Below are 21,758 nucleotides of genomic sequence, written 5' to 3'. Positions count from 1 at the left end.
GCTAATTTTAAAAAATGTTTGGCATTCCTGTTGCCATAAGACATAGAATACTTATCATTCTAGCCAAATGTTCCTCTCAGAGCAATTTATAGGGTGGTGGCACTTGGAATAGCTCCCAGCAAAGCCACATCCAGTAGACATAACTAACTTCAAAAGTAGGAAGCTGGGAAAAATGTAATAAGCTTTTAATGAAATCAGTTTCTTTAATGCACAAACTGCTTTCTTGGTGGATTTTCCTGCAGTGTAATCTAATTCAACAGTAACACTTACACTGACAGGAGATAAAAAAAAAAGGAAGAACAAACAACTTTTAAAATTTTACACATGAAGATATGAGTGGAATGGGCTGCCTGGAGAAATGGTTGTAACACAAAGCAGAGTTCAAGAAGAGGTTGGACAATACTCTCAGGCACATGGTGTGGCTCTTGGGGATGTCCTGTGCAGGGCCAGGAGCTGGACTCAGTGATACTTGTGGCTCCCTTCCAATTCAGCATATTCTCTGATTCTGTTAGCACAGGGAAATTAAAACTCAAAGTGAGCTTCAGGGTGCTGGGGGGTGGGACTGGAGGGAAGGCAAGCAGTGAGCAATTAGGGAAGGGAAACTGAAAGGAACCACAGGGCTTCCACACAAGCTTCTCCATAAGGCTCCACAAAACAGGTGTCATTCTGCCCCCTCCTCCAGCTGCCCTCCTTAGCAATATGAAGCCATCAGAGCCAAATCTACCATCATAATGCCATTTCTATTAATGCAGATGTTGTAAGGGAATTAAATATTTGGTTTACGAGTATTTTAAACCTAACTCGAGGAAAACATTAATCCACAGTTTGTAAAGACTTAGCTTTGTTTTAATGTAAATAGTGGAATTTTGCATACCTGTGAATGTACACCTGTTCAGTTTTTTCCATATTGGCACAGAGAAGTCAATCCAACACCATTCTCACTGAATACATTTTTCACTATAAGTTTATTCACAATTCATAAATAATTTTACATTACTACTACCAAAGTGTACACTTATAAAAGGAGCAATAAAATCTATGCAAGATAAACTTTATTCTAGTTCTTAGATTCCCAAAGGACCGTTTATTTTCTGAAATCTGCCTTATTGCTTAATAATCAAAATCAAAAATAGCTTCATTCCTGCCACAAGCTCGTGTTGCCAAAGCATCATTCTGCCATAAACCATAAATCTTTTATTATGGTAAAGAATATGGAAAGGTATATGAAAAAAACCCAAAAACCCCCCAAAAATCCCAATCAAACAAAATTTTGCAGTTACATAATGAAATAAACCTGCAGCCTAGTAAGACTTTCAATGAACACCCCAGGGGTGCTTCTTATTCTTCTTTTCCAAAGAGAAATTTACTTCAAATGCCATAAAAGAATAAACTTAATGCAATACAATATATTTAGAAGAGAGGCACTTAGATGGCCCAAACCAAACTACTTAGGACTTAGTTCTGTCTTGAGTTCCACCAGGGAAGGAAAAGGTTCAGATGTCAGCATTATAATTACTGCTTGTATCTTCCTCTCAGAAAAAGAGACCAGCTATTGCAAATTTTAAATATTGCTAAGGTGCAATTTCATAAAAAATTGCAATCAAAATAGGGATATTGATTACATCTTTCTCCAAAACAAGCTTTACTTATGGCCTCAACTGGGGAAGAGAAATTTCTAGACCAGTGATCATCTGTTTCCCACAATATGACAATCAATATTTTACTCCTCAAGACGGCTAGAAACATTTAATTTTTAAAGTACTTACAAAGCATCTTTATGCTGTGTAGATATCTGTAGTGACATTTTGGAATATTTTGAGTTTTTGAAATTGTTTTTAAAAAAAGTCTTGTTTGTATGCATGTATGTGTGTATGAATGAATATATTTGAAATTGCAAACAACAGAAGCATAAGATGTATTATATTTTATGGATAAAATATAAATTTTGATGCAAGCTAAGCCAACAATGCATTTCTATTGTGTATACTATACAGTTATTTTCCATTTATTTATTATTTATTTTGTAATGTGTGGGATTTTTTCCTTACTTTTTCCTTATAAAATTAAAATTTTGTGTTTTTTAAACTGAGGATGATATAGAAGATTGGTCATACCAGATTTATCCATAAGATATCCATAATATACTAATATTTAAAATTTTAATGCACAATTTCTGTTTGAATTAAGGATTTGACACCTTCCTAACAAAGGAGTTTCATATTATTTTTTTCTGAAAATTCTCAGCAGAGAAAGACAAAGAGATTTACTGTAAAGGCTGACACAGCTCATAGCAAGAATGAAGAGCAAATGAAGAATTTCTCAAACATTTAAATAATCAAAGAAACATTAATGTGAAAAGCACCTTGCATCTACTGCTTCACTATACACTTTAAAAACATCACAAAAGCTTTTTATATGTCCTTTATGCATGAATATTTACACTTATACCTGTGTGCATCCCTATGAGTGAACACAAATGAAGTACAGTTCCTGACATACATGTTTGCTTCCTGCAAACACTTCTGAAATTAAACTAACTAGAGAGTTTGCTAATTCACAAACCCCACATGAGAACTGCTGAATATGGAGACTGGCTTCTTAATTGCGGTTATTCAGCGTGACAGTCTGATTCTAACTTTTACATATGCACAATTAACTAACAGCAGGATCATCCCATCCTTCAGCCAGTCTGGTCAGCTGCCCAGAGATGCTAAATCAGAGGGGTGGTGTGCCTGGAGCACTTTCCAACACAGTCTCTGCTACATTGGTTGTTAGCTACTCAAATACAAGGGAGAGGATTAACAGCATTGTTTTTTCCACAGTAACAATCAAAACAACTTGGGACACGGCTGGGTAACTATCCTGGCACACTGGGGTGATATTCAATGTTGACAAAAAACAAACTTCATATCAATGAACCACAGGCCTGAGCAATAATCAGAAAAGACAAGGAAATTGCTGGAAGGGTAGAAAGGGTTGATTATAGTTTGGTACTGGAGATATAATGCAGAAAGCAGCCTTAGGACGCATCACAAAAGCCTCTATAGACATTCTTAGATGTTGTTTTGTGGCAGGCCAAAACCCATGACACACTATTTGCAGAAAGACTCACCAGAATTCAGTTTTTCTGTTAACTAGTCTTGGAAATTATTCACAAGGTTATCACTGTGATTTTGTTTTAGAAGTCTATTAAAATATGTTGAGCTAATTGCTCAAGTGGATATTGGTTCTTATTAAGTGACAGAAACACAGAGTCAAAGAGAAGTACACTAACCCATTTGTGAATTATGATGAGGCTTGGATGCAAAAGGCTTTGGAAGGGAATAATTACGAAACGTCTGTCATTTCATCATAGCAGTCTGTCTTCAATCAAAGCATGTTGTAAATAGAAGTGTTCAGAAATTATCAAAGGAAACAAAGTTTTGTCAAAAAATGCTACTTCATACAATCTGAAGTCTTTCATTTAAAACATCTTGGGTTCAAGGAGGTTTTAGCAAACTCAAGGCAGAGTTCAAAGAGAACCCTGCCTGGATCCCTGCAGAGTCTGCCTGGGCTACGGACATTGAAAACAGCCACCACAGGTCAGATCAAAACTAAATTACAAAGAAACTTCCAGTGAACTTGGAATCCCACATTGCTTATGAGGTATTTTTACTGCTATTTAAAAAGGTATCTAGCAGCTACAGCTCAGGAGAGAGTTTTTTAGAGAATAGATTTTTGTCTTCAAGAAGAGCCACATAAATTATTTAAAATTAGAAGAATATGACTAAACTTCGCATTGTTCTTCTGCTATGATGTCTAAAGTGTCTTTGAAAGTAGAACAAATTAGCCTACACCTTACTCCTAAAGAATGTATGCATTAAATACATATATGTAAAAAATAAATTTCCTAGTGTTACGGATTCCTGCCTCACAGCACTTCATTTGCTATATTTGGTGAATTTTGAAAAAAACCCAAAAACACATACTTAGTGTTCATTACCAGAATGTAAGAAGAAAAAATAAATTCAGGAACACATAAATTATTAGTACACTGATTTTACATAAATATGATCAGGGTCATTTTCTATTTAGGAGATGAATGTATAAAATCTTAGAAGATAATTCTGCATTCTTTGATTTCATTATAATAGTTTCAGGTATGTCTTGATACTATTAATAAAGTGGTTAAAGTCGTAATAGATTGGGACTATGTCTATAGTGTACATAGGTATGGTTATTTAAGTATCCAAAATAGTAGGTACATTTTCAGCAATATAGAGCACTTGGTGGTGGTAAAAGCATTAAAATATGCTTAGAATACCATTGCATTTGTTTTTTTCTTCACCAAAGAGACTAGCAAACATATCAAGCATAAAGGATTTGCATATCTTGCTGGAATGTTTCCTGCCTCAGATCATGTTGGCATAGCACACCATGCTAACATTGGAAGACTCAGTAGACTGACTGAAGGGTACTCACCCAGGCAAATAAATGTTTTAGCATTATCATCTTGTGCAAGATACCTAATACAGCACTGTTTTTAAAGCCCATAAAAGTTTTCAAATAGTTTTTGAAATCCAGATTTTTTTTTCAAAGCCCTTCTGTCTGCACTAAAAATAAGAACAGTGGTGTGTTTCTTATCAACTTATTTGAAAGAAGAATCCTATTGAAAACTAAACTCATTTCAGTTACATGCTGAAATGATTGCGCTAAAGGGCCTTACTGTATAAATGGAGCACACAAGCCAAAAACAATACAAACGTTTAGCTGCTGGCTTTAGCCAGTCTCTTTCAGTGCAAATCATAATTGCTTTAGGACTTTCTGAATCCACTTTTGAATTCAAAGCTTCAGACAAATAATTGGATTTCCTGAAAACATGCTGAGCTATGTTGCTCTCCCTGTCTTGCTTCATGTCCTCAGGGCTCCAGTCTCTGCTTTATATCAAGCTGCACCTAGTAGGCTAATTGGAGGGATGGGTAGATCACTCTGCATTAACATGTCCATCTGTATTAAATAAAATCTCTTCAACAGCCTTTGTCATCTTCACCAGAATTATCACTTCAGAGCTGAAAAAACAGGAAATCAAGTAAAAGTGTCTGTGTAATTTACCAATGGCTCTGGTGTCTTAGCCCTGTAGACCTATGATCCAAGCCAATTATATTCTACTTGACTTATTTTTACAGTACTTTGACATTGTATACTCACTTCATGAGTCTCACTGACTGCAGGGCAGCTCTAAATATGCTCTGGGCTATCTGCCTAGACATTTCTTGCTCTAGGTAAAGTACAGTTGAAACACCATTTGAGTTTGATCTGTGAGGCTTGTAAATATGTAATATCAAAGATTAAGCCCTTCAGTTTCCCAGTATTGTGACAGGTGTACAAAAGGTATCATATTAACAAATGAGGTGTGAGTTTTTTCATTGTTGTTGTTTAACATTAATAGCATGTAATAAGCTGGTGACACTTTTTTCCCACATTTGTAAAAAAATGAATAACCAATCTAGAGTGAATTTTGCTGAGACAAAAAAAAAAAAAAAGAAAAAAAAAAGAAAAAAACAACAAAACAAAACAAACCACCCTGCATTAATTGCTGATGATGCATCTGGGGTCAGGTTTGAACTAAGAGTTCTGCTGGCATAGCTGTGTTCATGTTCTGAAAATATTTGCACCTTCCTGCTGACCTCACTGTGTTGGTAAACACTAACCCCCAGTACTATGAGAACACAGTATTCCTCTAAGGGAGGTTTGAATGGCTTCACTTCAGACATTCAAGGGAATGGCATAAGAATGCTGACAGACATTCTTGTCTTGTGTCTCAGTTTGATGTGCTGCTCATTCCTTAGTGTGCGACTTGCAGCCCCATTTGCCACTGTTACCAAATTTACCTTTTTTCCTCTCCTTTCTGTTCCAAGTATTTCAGACAATGGAAACATTTCTCTCTCCCTTTCACAGAAAGCAGCTGTCTTTTGCAACCTCTGCCTCTTAGCTTGGTGTTTAATTTACAGTTCTGATTCTTTGAGGCCTTCTTATTTTCTTTTTTTTTTTTTTTTTTTTTTTTTTTAATGAGTTGTTTATAAAGGTTGCTGTGTTCTTAGATTCTAACATATTGTACTTCCAAAATGGCAGGATCCATTTTGCATAGGTACAGCAGGAAAGTTGCCAATACTGCAAAAAAAGCATGCATTAAAATGTTAATGTGCAGAATCGTATATAACCAACAATCTTTTCCATTTTATTGCTCTTCTGGTCTGGGTCTGCAATAGTTTATGATGGTTTTTGTCTCCTACACTTTATTTTTCATGATACATCCTTAGAGTCTTACTGGATAAGACCACAGGACTGGTGCCAGAGTTCTGTCTTCTGTCAGTGACTGGGGGGGAGCAGGGGCACTGCCACCTGCTTCCCAAGAGACAGCATGTACCAGCAGACCACAAGTCACTTCAGGGTTACTCTCTCCTCTGTGCCAAATCTGAGCACAACATAGTCCCCTTTCCAAACCCTTTGAACTCCACAAATTACTTTCCTCCACGCTGAAAAGTGATTATACATTCTTACTTTGTCTGCCATGTTTTTTTAGACAGTTTTTATTTATGCAAAAACGTTCTTAATTTTGCTAAAGCTACTTGGTTTCCTTCACATCCTGCCTAATTCAGGACTTCCTCCTCTAAGAGAAGATCCTCAGCAAGCTTTTCTTTTGGCACTGTGGATGTTTCTTACTCTTGGTTTGGCACAGCTGGGGCATTGTTACAGTCTCTGCCAATTATGGATGGATCTTATTACTGAGGTTAAGTTTTAACCCACTCATTCTCACCATCATTTGAAGATGTGTAATAATTTTGACAAACCTTAATGGCCATTCCAGATGCCCATTTATTGTGGAGTGACCCACAAACTATCACATTACAAAAACATACCCACCATCTGTGATGATGTTTGAGTTTTGTATACAACTCCTGATATATAAACCAGGAATTTAGTTATTCTTTGTAGTAGAAAAGTTGGTCAAACCTGGAATTAAATCTGAATATTAAACAGAATATAGTATCTTACATCTTTAAGAACTGATATCTATTTTTCAGAAACCAAATTTAGTCTGATGAAGAAACCCTCTGTGAAAAATATAGTTGTAAACATTATTGATCAGGCTACATTTACAATAATTCCATTTTTGTACAGATAAGAGGGATTAAGATGAAACTGAGAAAAAATGAATCTGAAACTCAACACAGGGTAGTAGGTTCACAGGACAAGGCCAGTAGAAAGGCATCTCAGGAGTGCTCTAGTCTCACCTCCTGCTCAAAGCAAGGTCAGCTGTGAGGTCAGGCTCAGTGCTTTAGCTGGTCTTACAAATCTTGGCATACTCAAGGACTTGGATTGCACAATCTTTGCTTGACTGAACTTCTCATGTTTCAATCTATGCCTTTGACTCTCATCTGTCCACTGTGCATCACTGAGGAAAGTCTGGCTGTTCACCTCAAAAAGCTGCTCCTAAGTAGTAGGGCTAGAATTAGTATTGAGTCCCCTTACAGCTGTCTCCTCTCCTCTCCTCCTGAATAAATCCTATTGCCCCAACCTCTCCTTAAAGGGCGAGTGCTCCAGCTTCTGGTCATCTTGGTGATTCCCATGCTGTACCAAGAGAAGTGAAGAGAAAAAAAAACTTACTTAGGCCTACTGGCTGTAGTCCTGTTGCTGTAACTGAGTAGATGTATAGATAACAGCTCAGGACAGGGGAAGTGTTTGAGCCATGAATTCAGTCTTGGTCCTTCAAGTCATCAGCAGTTTAGGGCAAGGCAAACACTGCTCAGCTGTTTCAGAAACAACAGTATGACCAGTGACTATACCACTTGCAGTGGCTTTAAGTTCCAATCAGTAAAATAATTTCAGTCTGTAAAGACCTCCAAGTCATTATATTTGATGACGGCTTTGTGCTAAAAGAATTCCCTGCACTAATAGAAGTTAGAGCTCCTTTGTGACTAACATCTAAAGGCTGAAGCAGTACAATGTACCCTGACTTGAAAAGGTGTGTGCTTAACTTCGGCTAATGACAGCCTGAATAATGTGGAATTCTCTTCAAAAAAGGTGAATCAGTTATAAAGTCTCCCTACACCCGTTCTGTCCTGGATCAGACTTTTCTCCTCATGGGATTTGTATTGAAAGAAAATACATAAAGAGACCCTGTCAAAGTTTATGTCCACCTTGTTGTGAAACTGAAGTAACTTGAAATGCAGAAAAGGTTTTCTGTGGCTGTTTCTAATATGCTAATCCCTCAAATGATGAGTGGACCACACCAGTGGCAAATTCTTGATTTGCATAATTCTTTATAGAAATATTTGGTTTTACTCTGGAGTTTGGCTAGGTTGGGGCGAAAACCTATACCCAAGACATTACCTCTGGGACCTTGGATTATATTTAAGTTTTCATTTAAAAAATTGCTTTTAGACCTTATATTTTGATATTAAAGATGGAAATGCAAACATTTTCTTGACACTGTAAACATGTCAGTAGATTGCAGTCAAGAAGAAACCCTCAAACTTCATTGTTTTGTTGGAGCAAATCAAGCTCAGTGACACTTAAGAAGAAGGCTGCTTGCTTTAGGGAAAAATCTGGATTGTCCTTATTGGTATGACATGGAAGCCCCCAGGGTTCTGCTCTTCTGCTTTCTCATGACCTTGTGTAAATTAGCATTTTATGACTATTCTAGGCAGAGGGCAGTTAACTGTTTCGTTTGGAGAAGGATGACTTTCTCCTAGATTAAAAAAAAAATATTGCTGGCTTTGCATCAGAATAAACATGTTGCAGATTCCAGATGCTTGCAGCCAGTTAGTATTTAAGCAATAAAATCCTTATAGACTTTTGGCATCAAGCCTTATAGTTTTTTGTGGGAAAGGAAGAAGTTGTATTGCTTTCATTTTTGCTGTTTCATTTATATCACAGAAATGGAATGTCTTTCACAGTTGATTGTATGTACTTCTGTAATTTTTAGATGTAAAGCCAAAAGGCCCCTGTGATTCCTCAATGTTCTGCAGCCAAGCTTCTCTAGACTCTTCCAAAACCTACTAGTACACTTTTCAGGCCAGAAACAAATGGATAGCTCTGCTTAAATCCCTCTCCCCATTACATTATAGAAAATATGACCTTTGTTGTACTACAGGAAAGTATTTTGTAAATCTTTCTTTAAAGTTTTTGTAAAAGGACTTCTCCTGAATCTTATGTTTTTGGATGCTGAAACTAGCAGTTGAACTGACATGAAAACACGAACTGTTTTCTTTTGACAGGAGGACAGAGAGAGGAATGTTAGAAAATATAGCTGGTTTGCAAGACAGCCCATATACCTGAAGGAAAGTCATTCAAGACCTGAGTACAGTGCTTTAAATGGAGTAATAAAATATCAACCTATTGTGTTCTTTCAAAGATGTAGGTGGGATGTAACCTTGGCACATGCATGAAGCAATGATTTTCAGTTCTTTAACCTCTCTGAAAAATGTGTAACAAGTCACAGTCATAAGAAGTTGAACCTAAACAAATTGAATTTTTTTTTTTTTTTTTAAATAGGAAAGATAATTAATTTCTGGAGAACCCCTCCTCAATACATAGTAGTACTCAGTTGCTCAGTTACACAACGTTTCTAAAGGATGCTCCTGGAACCCTGGCCACTGATCAGTAATTAGAGTGGTAGATCCAACTGCATCTCATAATCTAATAAAAGGTGGCAAAATTAAACAGGCTTCCCCCACCGTCTTTTAGGTCAGAGATTGAACTCTGTCTTTTGGAGGCAAGAATGCTGTAGGCAGTGAAATATTAGGAATGACAGAAGGGGGAGAGAAGGACTAAGGTGTAATCAGCAAAACTGAATATACTGCACAAATAGACAAGAGCAGAGAGACCAGCCCCTGCAGAGCACTGGCAGGGGTGGCATCACCACACCCACAGAATGCCTGGGTTGGTGTGAAGGGGAGCCCAGAAACTGGGACAGGACACCCTGAGCAAGTGTAGACACTCCCTGATAAGGAATTTGCAAGACTTAGATGTACAAAGCTATGGCTGATCTGCTCCATTGTGGGTTGTTAGCCATATTTCAAGCAGGAAACAGTTTTAGAGACTCAGAGAGACCTCTCCCCACTGAGATTTCTGTAGCTCTGTTATTCTGTGATCCAAACTAAGGTATAATGGGCGTTCTGAAAACATTGTGACGTTTTAAAATCTTCCAAACTGTATTCATAGTGTCCCAGGCTATTAGGTGCTTTTAGCAATGTTTTCCTTCTCACATTGCTAGCTCTTCCCCTGTTAGCACAGGGGGTAAAAGTGCTTGTGGAAGTCTAATTTGAGGCATTGTGCTCCTCACAGAGAAGAGATACATACATACATATTAGCTTAGCCATGAGGATTTGGGGCCTATTATATACTAAGTCTTCAGCAGAGATCATAGATGAACTGTTAGTTTACTTTGTTTAATGCATGTATTTTAAAGCTACAGCTTAACTGGTAATCACTGTCAGATTTAAATATTCAATAAACAACTCTTAACAGTATATTTTTTCCTTAGTGTGAACTCTTAATATCACTGAGCAGGAAAAAACTAAGGATTCAGCTGGATGAAGCTTCCTAACATCTGGATAATTTTCAGAAGTAAATATGTATATGTATTTAAGTTTAGCATACTTAATGAAATGCAATAAATAGTAGATAAACAGATTATGACAAGTATTTCAATATTTTTCTTAATGTGTATCTGCTTTTAAGAACTTGGATGTTTTACTCTTGATTTCCTGAAAAAAAAAATCTTAGCTTATTTGTGATGCAATAAGAAAAATACATAGATATTTTAATGAATATGTGTTTTATACTCATCTTTGGTTTTCCTTAAGACTTTTTGTAATTTATGTGAAACTAAGGTTTTACTGTGGATCTGAAATGAGTCTTCAACACCCTATTCACTTTGGCACTTACGTCAAAACACACGGGCTAGATGTTGGATTAATCAGAAGGTCCACAGGAGTGTAACTCACAAGCTTCAGGCACAACTACTCAATAGCTATAGATTTTATCTGAAGAAATGATCCCAGAACATCTGTAAGATACAGCCCATAGGTCATTCTTCAGCACAGATTCTTTTGTTCAACAGGTTTATGCCTACAGTGCTGTACTCTATTCTAGTGCAGGTGAGCCTTAGGTAATTAGGACATACGACACTTTAACAGAGATAAAACTAGAGAATAACTTTGTTCCCAAGCTGAGGTCCTTCCTTGTATGCAGCTTGAATAATAATAGCACAGAGATGCAAAAAGTACACAGCATCCTATGTTCCAACAGTATTTCTTATGATTCATTAGACTGTACAAGGCTTTATGCATCATTGCTATCCATGTACATGCTATACATGTATCCATATTTATGTACATTGCCATCCAAAGTAATCTTATAATATGCAATTAAAACACAGTATCTAAAAAAAGGCATAGGTATTTTCTTTCTGTATTAATGTGGAAACCACACTTGAAGAGACAGAGGAATTATTCCTGTTCAGGTGTTTCACTGATTTGGTTTAAAATAGTGTAACAAAGATTCTAGTAGGAGTATAGATAAATGTCTAGACAGAACAAAAGTTGTAGTAGCTCTTCTCACCCATTTCAGAGAAACAACAGGTAACAGCTATGATATACATGATTGTACTTTCAATGTAAATTTGATATAATTTCATTAATCTCTATACAGTAATGTTATAGCTCACAATAGACTGGAGGTGTTTATATATGTCTCTAAATTAACCACTTTCAGATCTCATTGTCTTAACAGATCTCTTGAAATATATTCCTGGTATTAGTCTTTTGACATGGTAGACAGTATTATTTAATTAAGTGTAAGTTAGTTTTAAAAAGGCATATTTAGAGAGAAAGGAATTATTGATCTGGAAGTGGCTTGCAACAAAATTTTGCATCATTTGTTTCATTATACATAAGACACTTCAATTTATTTTACCTGAAGAAAATTGTATGCATCAAGTTCAGTTACTATAAAATGCACTATTCCAAATTGAAGTTATATGCTGTACAAAAATTAGCAATTCTATTTTTTGCACTCATGTTGTCATAATCTCAGTTTAGGGCACAGTGCTCTATACAGCTGGCAGTCATTCACAAAGTAGAATGGAAAAACCATGCGTTCACAACTTAGAGGAATTTGATCAGCTGATGCCAAATTTAATTATATGCACAATTTTTAAATCTTGATTTTTCACTCACAGTGAAATGCTGATGCAAAACACAACTCAATGAGTTAAGTAAGCCTCACATATTTTTCCTTCCATTAAAAAAAAAAAAACATCAACCACAAAAAGCCCATAAACAATCAAACAGAAACAAAGAAACAAAATATTGCCAGCAAAAGTCAGCAAAATAAGGAAGAGGAAAAAATAATACTTTTTTTTCTGCTCAAGACTTGATGTACCTTTCTCTCCTGTGTGAAAGGCAGTTCTGAATCATAGCAGTATTCTGGGAGATAAAGCCAAAGATGTTTTACAGCCCTGTTTTACTCAGGGCTGGAGTCTGAGATGAGAGGATGAAAGCAGTGGTACCATCCCAAGTTTTGCCCACAAACTAAATTCTGGCTGTTTGAGACATCACCAGTTACAGTAAGAAATATGATGGCATGCTCTTTTAAAGGCTCCTGAGGCTTGCTCGTGCTCAGCAGATATGGCTCGGGATATGGGACACATACACAGATGGGCTCACAGCCTTGTGAATTTTTCAAGGGAGACCATTTCCAAACTCACTGTAAAGTAAAGTGATAAACAACGATTGAGTAATGACTGTTCTGTGGGTGTGAATGTCACTTATAAAATGCTGATCTGGGGGACATTTGGCATATATATACAAGTGAGCTTTGCAAAGTAATCTCTGTAGCTTTTCCTTCATATGGCTTTGAGGGATTAGGAGATGAAAGGGGTGTTGAGGTTCTTCTGAACATCATCCTCAAGTGGCCCAGACTGAGTCCTTCATAATGCAGTCTGTTGTCTTCCCTCTATGTACAATCAGTAAAGATAATTTTACGATTGGAACAATGTTGGTATTTTAACAAGATACTTACTTATTATCTACTAAACACAACGGAGACAGTAATTCAAGGTGTTAAAGATTTTCTTTCAAGATTTCAGGCTCAGATACCTCTACATTCAGTTAGTTTCTTTTCTTCACAACATCAGGGCCAGAGACAGACTATTTTACCAGATATAAATAGAAAGTTTGGAGAGAAACATGGCACCCTTAAATATATTATCAAGTTCCAGACCTAATATAGGTGGGATAATTTTGAGCTCTGAAGTTAAAGAAGAATTCCTAAAGGACTGGTAAGACAAAATCATTTATTTAAAGGAAAAAAAATATGGCAAAATGAAAGGAAAGGCATCAGAGCTTTATAATGACACTGAGAAGAAGTCTTTGAGAAGATTTGAGATTTATTGAATCACCACACTAGACACAGAGAATAAAAAAGTAGAACCTTTGAAGCTGAAGAGAGTTTCTTTAACCACAGAACTTGTTGAATGTTCTTATTATGAGACAAAATATGTTAAAAGGAGAAAATATGCTGATGGCATATTGTGCTGTCAACATGATGAAGGATAAAACTGGCGTACAGGGAGAACTCAAATACCTTGAGACTGGAAGCAATGGAAATAGAAAGAAATAACATTACAGAAAGTGACCTAATCCTTTAAGAGTAATAATATGAAGAATTTCTATAACCTTTTAATTCTTGAACAGGAAATAACATAGGAAAAGAAATATATGAGAGCAATAGTAGCTCACATTAATAACTTGCAAGCATGTGGTACACTTGGAAAATGTTCCCTGCAGTGTATCTTGAGAGATTTCCTTCAGCCCATTTCTTCAGTAACAAAAAAAAAAAAAAAAGAATTCAGAGAGACCTCTAAACTCTGTGCCTTCTGGATGGCCATGTTCAACACAACAACAACAAAAAAATATTGACATTAAAACATATGGAGTGACAATCAGGGAAATAGTGGACCTATAGCAGAACTGAAGCCAAGATAAGCTAGATATGTGTGGTCTAGTAAAAGGAGGAGTTATAACTATTGTGCATAAACATTTCAAGGGGAAATAAACTCTGGGAAAGGAGAAGAGTCAGTCCACAAAGGAGAAATGAGAATATAAATCGTCAATGAACGTCTACAAACCAGAGAGAAGTTTTGTGCCATTGAGGTTGGAAACAGTCCTTATCTAGCAGAATTGGGTAGCTCAACTTATATTTAAATGTAAGTTCATATATATTTATGTATATAATGGTTTATATATATTTATATATTTTAAGACAAATCTTAATCTACATAGAATATTTTGATGTCAGGAGACAGATAATGATAATGTGATAATGCTTATTTGTTTCAGCTTTGGAGTATGTATTAATACACTACATTGGCCAGTTAATAATATCACAGTTTTAATTTAATGTTTGCTAAAGTATATTAAAAGTAAAATAATTAAGGGAATCTATTTAAACCTACCTCTCAGGATATCTTCCGTATGCCATGGTGTTATTTAGTGGAAATACAAATTTATGTGTTATTATTTATATGGAGTAATGATTATTAATACTGGAAGCTAATAAGTCAAATAATTGGTATCATTTTTAAGAAGAATTTGTGCAAGGGATCCTTGTATCTTTTACTAAGTTTGTGAGGGATTTCAGTTCAGGAGCAGAAATAAACATCTTGGATGATCATAAATAATGAATAAAAAAATACTACACTTCAGAAACAAGGTCCACCCACACCATTATCACACAGTTAAAACAGATTTTTGCTTAAATTAAAGGTATTGACCCGTGCTAGTGATATTCATATACTGTAAAGGAGATTTAGACTTTTGAAGAAAACAGTCAGAATCAGCATACCAGCATCAAGAGCACCTTAGGTTTAACAGGTAGTCCTGTGGTACATGCCATGTGTGCTGTGAGTGGCTCAGGAAGGTCTTTGGTTTTTCCTGAAAGAGGAAAGTTATTTACCAAATATAACATTTGAACATCAGCATCAGTGACTAAACTGAAGAACAAGAAAGCAAGAAAATGAGAGCAGAAAAGGTTCTTTCCCTCCAAGAGCAATTTTATTCAAACCAGTATCAACAACAACAATAACAGTAACTACACATGAAAAGAAATTCGCAATAGCAATTTATAGAGCAAGCTAGAAAATGTAATTGCTACTGTTGACTTTGGACATTGTTGTGGTGCCAAGCAGTCCCTTTCAAGTACAGGACACCTTTTAATTGATCAAGTAAAAACTCTCAGGATTCTAAAAGATTTGAACTTAAATATGCAGGACAAATAGTTCCCTGAAATAATTTATCATCAATTTTCCCCACCTTTATTTGAAAGCAATGCCTGATGTGCCAGCACATTTTGTGTCTTGCCATTTTTCTTTGAATTCATACAACTTCTACATTTGTTTTGTTTTCTGATTTCTCCTGTGCCTCTAAATTTTTAAGATGTGACAAAAAGCTCAGATGGCCATTGCAATGATTTGTTGACCATGTATGACACCTACGTTATTTATGAAAACACCTTTAAAAATTGAAGAAATGCGCTGTCTGAAGAGGCTAAAATCACTCCTATTTTAGCCTGAATTCTATAGTTTCAATGTCTTTTTCTGATTTTTGTGATATTGATCTCTGAATTTCTTCAGTGGCCAGCCTAAATTTTAGAAAGCAGTATGATGAAATTTTGAAGCAGAACACCTGATAATAACAGCACCCTTACCATCCAGTGAGAGCTCTCTGGTTTATGTAACTTTTTTGCACTGATTGGTAAAGTTTCATTTGTATCTTGCAATTCCTCTCACCTACACTGCACTTGGCTGCTGCCCACCAGTGGTTCATTCTAGGGAATACATGAAAAAGAGAGAGTAAAACATTATAGACATTTTTATTACATTAATAGAAATAATCTGTGCCAAGGCTAAGATATGGTTAGCTACTTCTCTGTGTCAAAGAAAAAAAAGAAGGTGAATATTACACAATTATATACATCAGGGAGTTCTGAATACAATTTTCTATGCTGGTTGTTAATTTTCTTCCAGTAGAGATAATTTAATTTACCACTATTAAATATTTGCTTCTGAATGCAAAATGCTTACTTGCTACTTTTTCTTTTCCATATTTTTCACCTAACAATGATTCATTTCTGTGGATTAGTGAGCTACTACCTTGCTTGCCTACCCTACTTGTTGTTTAAATGTTGGAAGTCATTTGCACCTTTATATATAGGCAAATGTCTTAATACTGAATATAATAATAAATTTCCTAAACCTTACTAAACAGCTAATTTAGTAGCTTTGCATATAATTGTGCTGCTAGTGAACCACCAACCAAATAATCTGGAAATTAAAACATTAAGTAATAAAACATTAAGTAATAAAACATTAAGTAATAAAAAGGCACATAAACTTTTTACTGCACAAATGTATTAAGTCATATAGAAATAAAATCAATTTTTATGTACAAAGAAAGAAATAAAAGCTTCTATTCTTATATCTTCCTGTTGACTTGAGAGAAGTACAGAAAAAACAAACATCTACTGCTTTAGGATGGCCTGGCTCTTCGCAGTACTGCAATACAATTAACGATTTGCATAATTTCTTCAATAGAAGAAGTACATAGAAGGCAGGCAGAAGGTATTTTATTTATATGAAATCAGAAGTATTTTGCAGTTTGCTCTATCTTTCAACTGTGTGATTTTTTCAACTTTTGTTTTCATACTGGAACCTTTCTAGCATATGATGAATATATATTCTGTCTGGTTTGCTCCTTCTGTGAAACATGGTGTGTAACATTTTCTTTTGGCTGGATTCTTGTTTGTTTTAATTTGCTTTGGAAAGATATCTGTGTCTTGGTACTTGTAATTTCCAATATAATTTAAAGGAAATGCATCAGGGATGAATGATGGTGGAACTCATGGTGGTCTGTACTTCTTATGAATGTCATTTGATTGATTGAAAAAAAGGTTATGTACTGGTGCATAATGTTATTTTTTAAACTACCAGTAGAGCTATGATGAAACTCTGCATGGAAAATTTACATCCTGAACTGAGGAAAAATAAATTATGTATATTCAGCCAAAGGAAACTGTGTGAGATGACCCTTAAATGTACCTTACAACCCAAACCATTCAAGGGATTCCATGATTCTCAAAGTGATTTTTCTCTTATTCATAACATTATCTGTATTTCACTTATTTCATTTGTGAACTGACTTTTTTCAAACATTAGGCCATCTTAGGCATTGAAGGGGAAGGCAGAGTTTGCATCATGAACATACTATCTCCTTTGGGACTCAAGTTTCTGAACATTTCATGCTGCTGCGAGCAGATACCAAAAATATATGAGATTGAGACAAAAGTATGAGTTTGATAAATGAGGGACTGAGACATGGAATAGTGTTTACCCATAACTATTTTGGGTATGTCCTGCCAAAAGGGATGTAAACAATTTTAATTCACTCAGCTTTCCTCCAGCACCTCTGTGAGGAAAGCCCCCACTCTCTCCTGATGGTGAAGCTGACCACTCCAGGGGATGAGACAAGCAGCAGTCCTCTAACAAAACATTAAATCTGCTTCTGTTCACTGAGATGACCTAAGTCTGTAGTCTCAAATATAGGGTCTCTGCCCTCGAGAGGGACCCTGCAGATATTTATTCCCAAATCCTCTACAAATCTAATCAGGAGTGGAAGGGTGGATGATAAACAGTGGGCACATCTCCCATGTGTTTCTTGCAACACTTGTGAGGAGAGACCTTTTGTTTTCTGTATTAAGTGCTGGATGTCATGGACACAAATATCTGTGTCAGACCAGGACTATGTTTCATGAGCCAGAGAGGGCAAAAGTTGAATTAACAGTCTAAATTCATTCACAGATGTGACTGGAGGTGAACTTTGGAAAAATTAGTACATTATTACTTGACTGGCACAGGTGAAAGAGATGTGTATTATTTGAGAGGACACCTTGTATGTGTGCAATTTCTGTGAAGAATGTTGACTTGGGATGACTTCACAGAATCTGATGCTGGGTTCTCCAGGAGTTAGTTATCTCCCAGCAATGAGTGTGAATTAGCATAGCTCTGGCAGAGTAATAGGAGGCTTTTGGGTTTTTATATAGCTTTAGATTAGGGCTGAATGATTTCTGAAATATTCACTGAATCAAAATTAATATTTTATTAGTCATTTGGGAGTTTTCTCTTAATTTGCTTGATGACTTTTCCCCCCACAATTGTAGTATTGTTTTCCATAAAAAACATTTTTAACTTGAGTTAATTAAATTGTGGTTCACTGTCTGCTCCTGACACGGCACAGTGTCTATTAAATGTTAGTTTTGTTCATTTGATTTAAGGAGTTTGCAGATATAACTTCTATTAGTGCAGTTTCCTGGATAATTTCAGTGCATAGTATATATTTTTCCCTGCCTGAGAAAATAATATATACCTATTTATATGGATGTCACCAGAAGACTTTTTCATTTCATGTGCCATAATATATTTATTTATTTTATCTATTTAATTTAAAATGCACACGTTGTTAGCACAATTTTCTTTATGGTATTTGATTACTTAATATGATTCGAATGTTCCTTTGCCACTTCTATACATTTGTTTTATTTTCATATGTTTTTTCTTACCATTTCCATTTTCATGTTTGTTTCATTTCGTTTCAATTCTTTTGCAGGAACTTGCAGTCTCTTATGTGTTCATTTCAGTATAGTTATCCTGACATAATTCCAATAATTAATTTGTCAGAATTTTTGTTTTACCTCTCTATATAGTTTGTAAATACTCAGATTAAGATTTTTCTCTTCAAACCATTTGCAGCTCTCAAATTCATTTCTGCATTGATGTCCAATTTATTTTTAATAGGTTTATTTTCTGTTTGTTTTAGTATTCCAGCCAATGGACATGGTTTCTCTTGAATAGCTCCCACAAACTAGTCCTCTCCATTAATGTGGCTGCTTACATTTTTACAGTAGATGAAATATTCTTTTCCAAAATCCTCTTAATTCTGGACAATCTAATTTCTGTGGAGGATGTTAGTGGTGTCCTGTCCTTTCTGAAGAATAAATAGGTTTTCTTTCTCAATAGATGTATTTTTTAAGTATTGGAACCCTTTTGAAAAAAATTATTTATTGTGTCCATTAATTTTGGCCATTTGCAAAACTTGTGTTTATGGGCTGTGACTATTTTAGTGGTCTTGCTGTCATTCTGATGATATTTGAAAATTCATTGTACTTTGTCTCTGTATGAAATGTGAAGGCTGACTTATGGATTTTTTACCTTCACCATCCTTTCATCAAAATTTATCACCTGGTCTCTATACTTAGCTGGTTTATTCTGCTCTTTCAGTTCTTCGAATTGTAAATTGAATTCCCCTTGTGGTCAGCTTCTTGTTTTTGACTCTCTGAAGTCTTCTAAGGCCTTCTAAGGATTTTAAATTAGGGATTTAATGGAAATAATTTCTTTACAGCTGCATGCTTAGTTCAGTAGCCATAGTCTTCAAAAGTTTATTTGCTTGTTACTGTTTCCTGTAAAACAGCTATTGGTGGGATTTAATGTGGCATTGTCTGGTAAATATTCTGGTTTCATGTTATCTGAAACAAAAACTCAGCAGGATCAGATAATTTTACAGATGATCACACATATTGCTTTTTTCTTTATTATTTCTTTGGTTTCTTTGAAGAGATTACATTATTGTATCCTTCGTTTACACACATTTCTGGACACATGGGGTTTTTGAACAGTCTTTAGGTTCTCCATGTACTTCCCCCTTTTCCCCTGATTTTTCAATTTCAAGACACTTTCTCTGTAATGCCTCCCAGTTCTAGTACCACATAGTGTTTATGTGCTTGCTGTTCAACTCTTTAAATATTTTTGTACAATGAAACTGGCTATTTAATGCACAACAGAAAACATTGCAAACATTTATGGTAAGAAAAAGCAAGATCTGTGTGGCTCATTTTGCTGTACCACAGAGGATATGGGACCAGCACCAGTATTTCCCTGTGATGCCCAGTGCTGCCAGGTTCAATAGCTACCTGCTTTCTGTAGGAACACTCAGAAGACCCTCCCATGTATGGCTTTGCAGGAATATCCAACTTTGCCAATAGACTCCAGGCTGTTGCAGTTACGACCCACACACCTAGGTGAAGGGTGTTTCTAATTAGCTCCTGCCATTTCAGTGGGCAAAACATTCCTTCATCATTCCTCCTTTCCTGTTCATTCATTCTCTTTGTCCTTTCTCCTCATTCTTTTCTCTCTTTACTAGTCTCTGTCTGCCTGTGTGGACCTAACTTCCACATTGTGCCCACTCTACATACCTGTGTGCTGACTTTGTCCACTAGAGTGCTTTGTTGACTTTCTTTTCTGGAATTGAACACATTAAATTGATCAACAAATAAATTCACTTGCATAAGCTATGATTAAGAAATTTGTGTTTGGATCAAGGGTAAGAAGAAGGAATATGAATTACCCACTTTAGCAGCAGTGAGTAGTTAAGTTAAACAGGAAACTTGGAAATACTGAGTGTGAAGAAGCCTGTGTAGGACAGCTGTCAGAACACTCTGTCATGTCTGCAGTGTAAAATGATGAGCAAATGGACAGTTTGCAAGGTCACCCTGCTCATGGCATAGATTGTGTTGCAGCTGAAGGCACAGAGAAAGAATGGCATACTGTTATTGACCACAGTCTGTGTCCTGCTGCCAGGGGACCTGCTCCCTTAATTCCAGAGGAAAAAACCACATGAGAGTCAAGGAGCTTGCGGCTGTTCCAAGGTGAATGATGCTGATTTAGTTCCTCTTTGCCAAAAGTCAGTGCCAGAGCTGTTTGTTGTAGTGACCAAGACACTGGGAGATAGCTGTGAAGGTGAAGTGTACATCTGGTCTCAGACGTGCATGAACCTCTGATTAGGCCAGTTTGTCACTATATCCTTCATCAACAGGGTGTTCCTTCCTCTTTACTAAGCTACTGTGTAAATGCCTAGAAATCAACATCCTGCAGTACAATGGAGAAAGTTAAAGCCACTTGTGAGAAACAGTGGGGCTTTTCTTTTTGGGTTTCTGCAGTGGACTGGCTGTTGAAAAGCACATACTTGGTAACAAAGAGTGTCAGGTATTTGGATTGATTTCTGGATTTTCTCAGCTTTTTGGCTATGGAATTCCTTGAATTATATGTTCGATATATCACTTCCTGAAATAGGACAAAATAATGAGGTCTTCTTCAGAAAGTGTGCTTAGAGCAGGTATTGCTCTTAGACATATTAGGAGGTAACTATGGCAGAACGAGGTCAAGGGCAGCCTTTCAGCTACTTGCCAAATTTATATGAGGCAATTTAGTGAACAAGTTCTCAGAATCCAGAAGATAGTCCAGCCTCTCTTCTTGTCCTAGATAAGTTTTCATTGTTTAACTTCAAAGTACCAGCAAGCAGACTCCCATAAATATTGTCAAAATTTGGTCATGATAAAAAATAACACAGCTCTATGAACAACAGAGAGGGGGTTATCAGCTCTGTGAAACCTGAACACACGATTGCTTCACATGACTGAATCTGATATCCCAATACATGGCATGCAATAATTGATAAAGACCATTGTGGTTTAACCCCAGCTAGACACCAAGCTCCATGCAGCTGCCTGCTCACTCCCCCACCAACAAGACTGAGGAAAGAATCAGAAGAACAAAAGCTAGAAAACTCATGGGTTGAGATAAAGGCAGTTCAATAGGGAAAGCA

Source organism: Erithacus rubecula, assembly GCF_903797595.1.
Source record: "Erithacus rubecula genome assembly, chromosome: 3".
NCBI lineage: Eukaryota > Metazoa > Chordata > Aves > Passeriformes > Muscicapidae > Erithacus > Erithacus rubecula.
The sequence above is the reverse complement of the archived record's forward strand: the minus strand, read 5'-3'. Positions refer to the sequence as shown.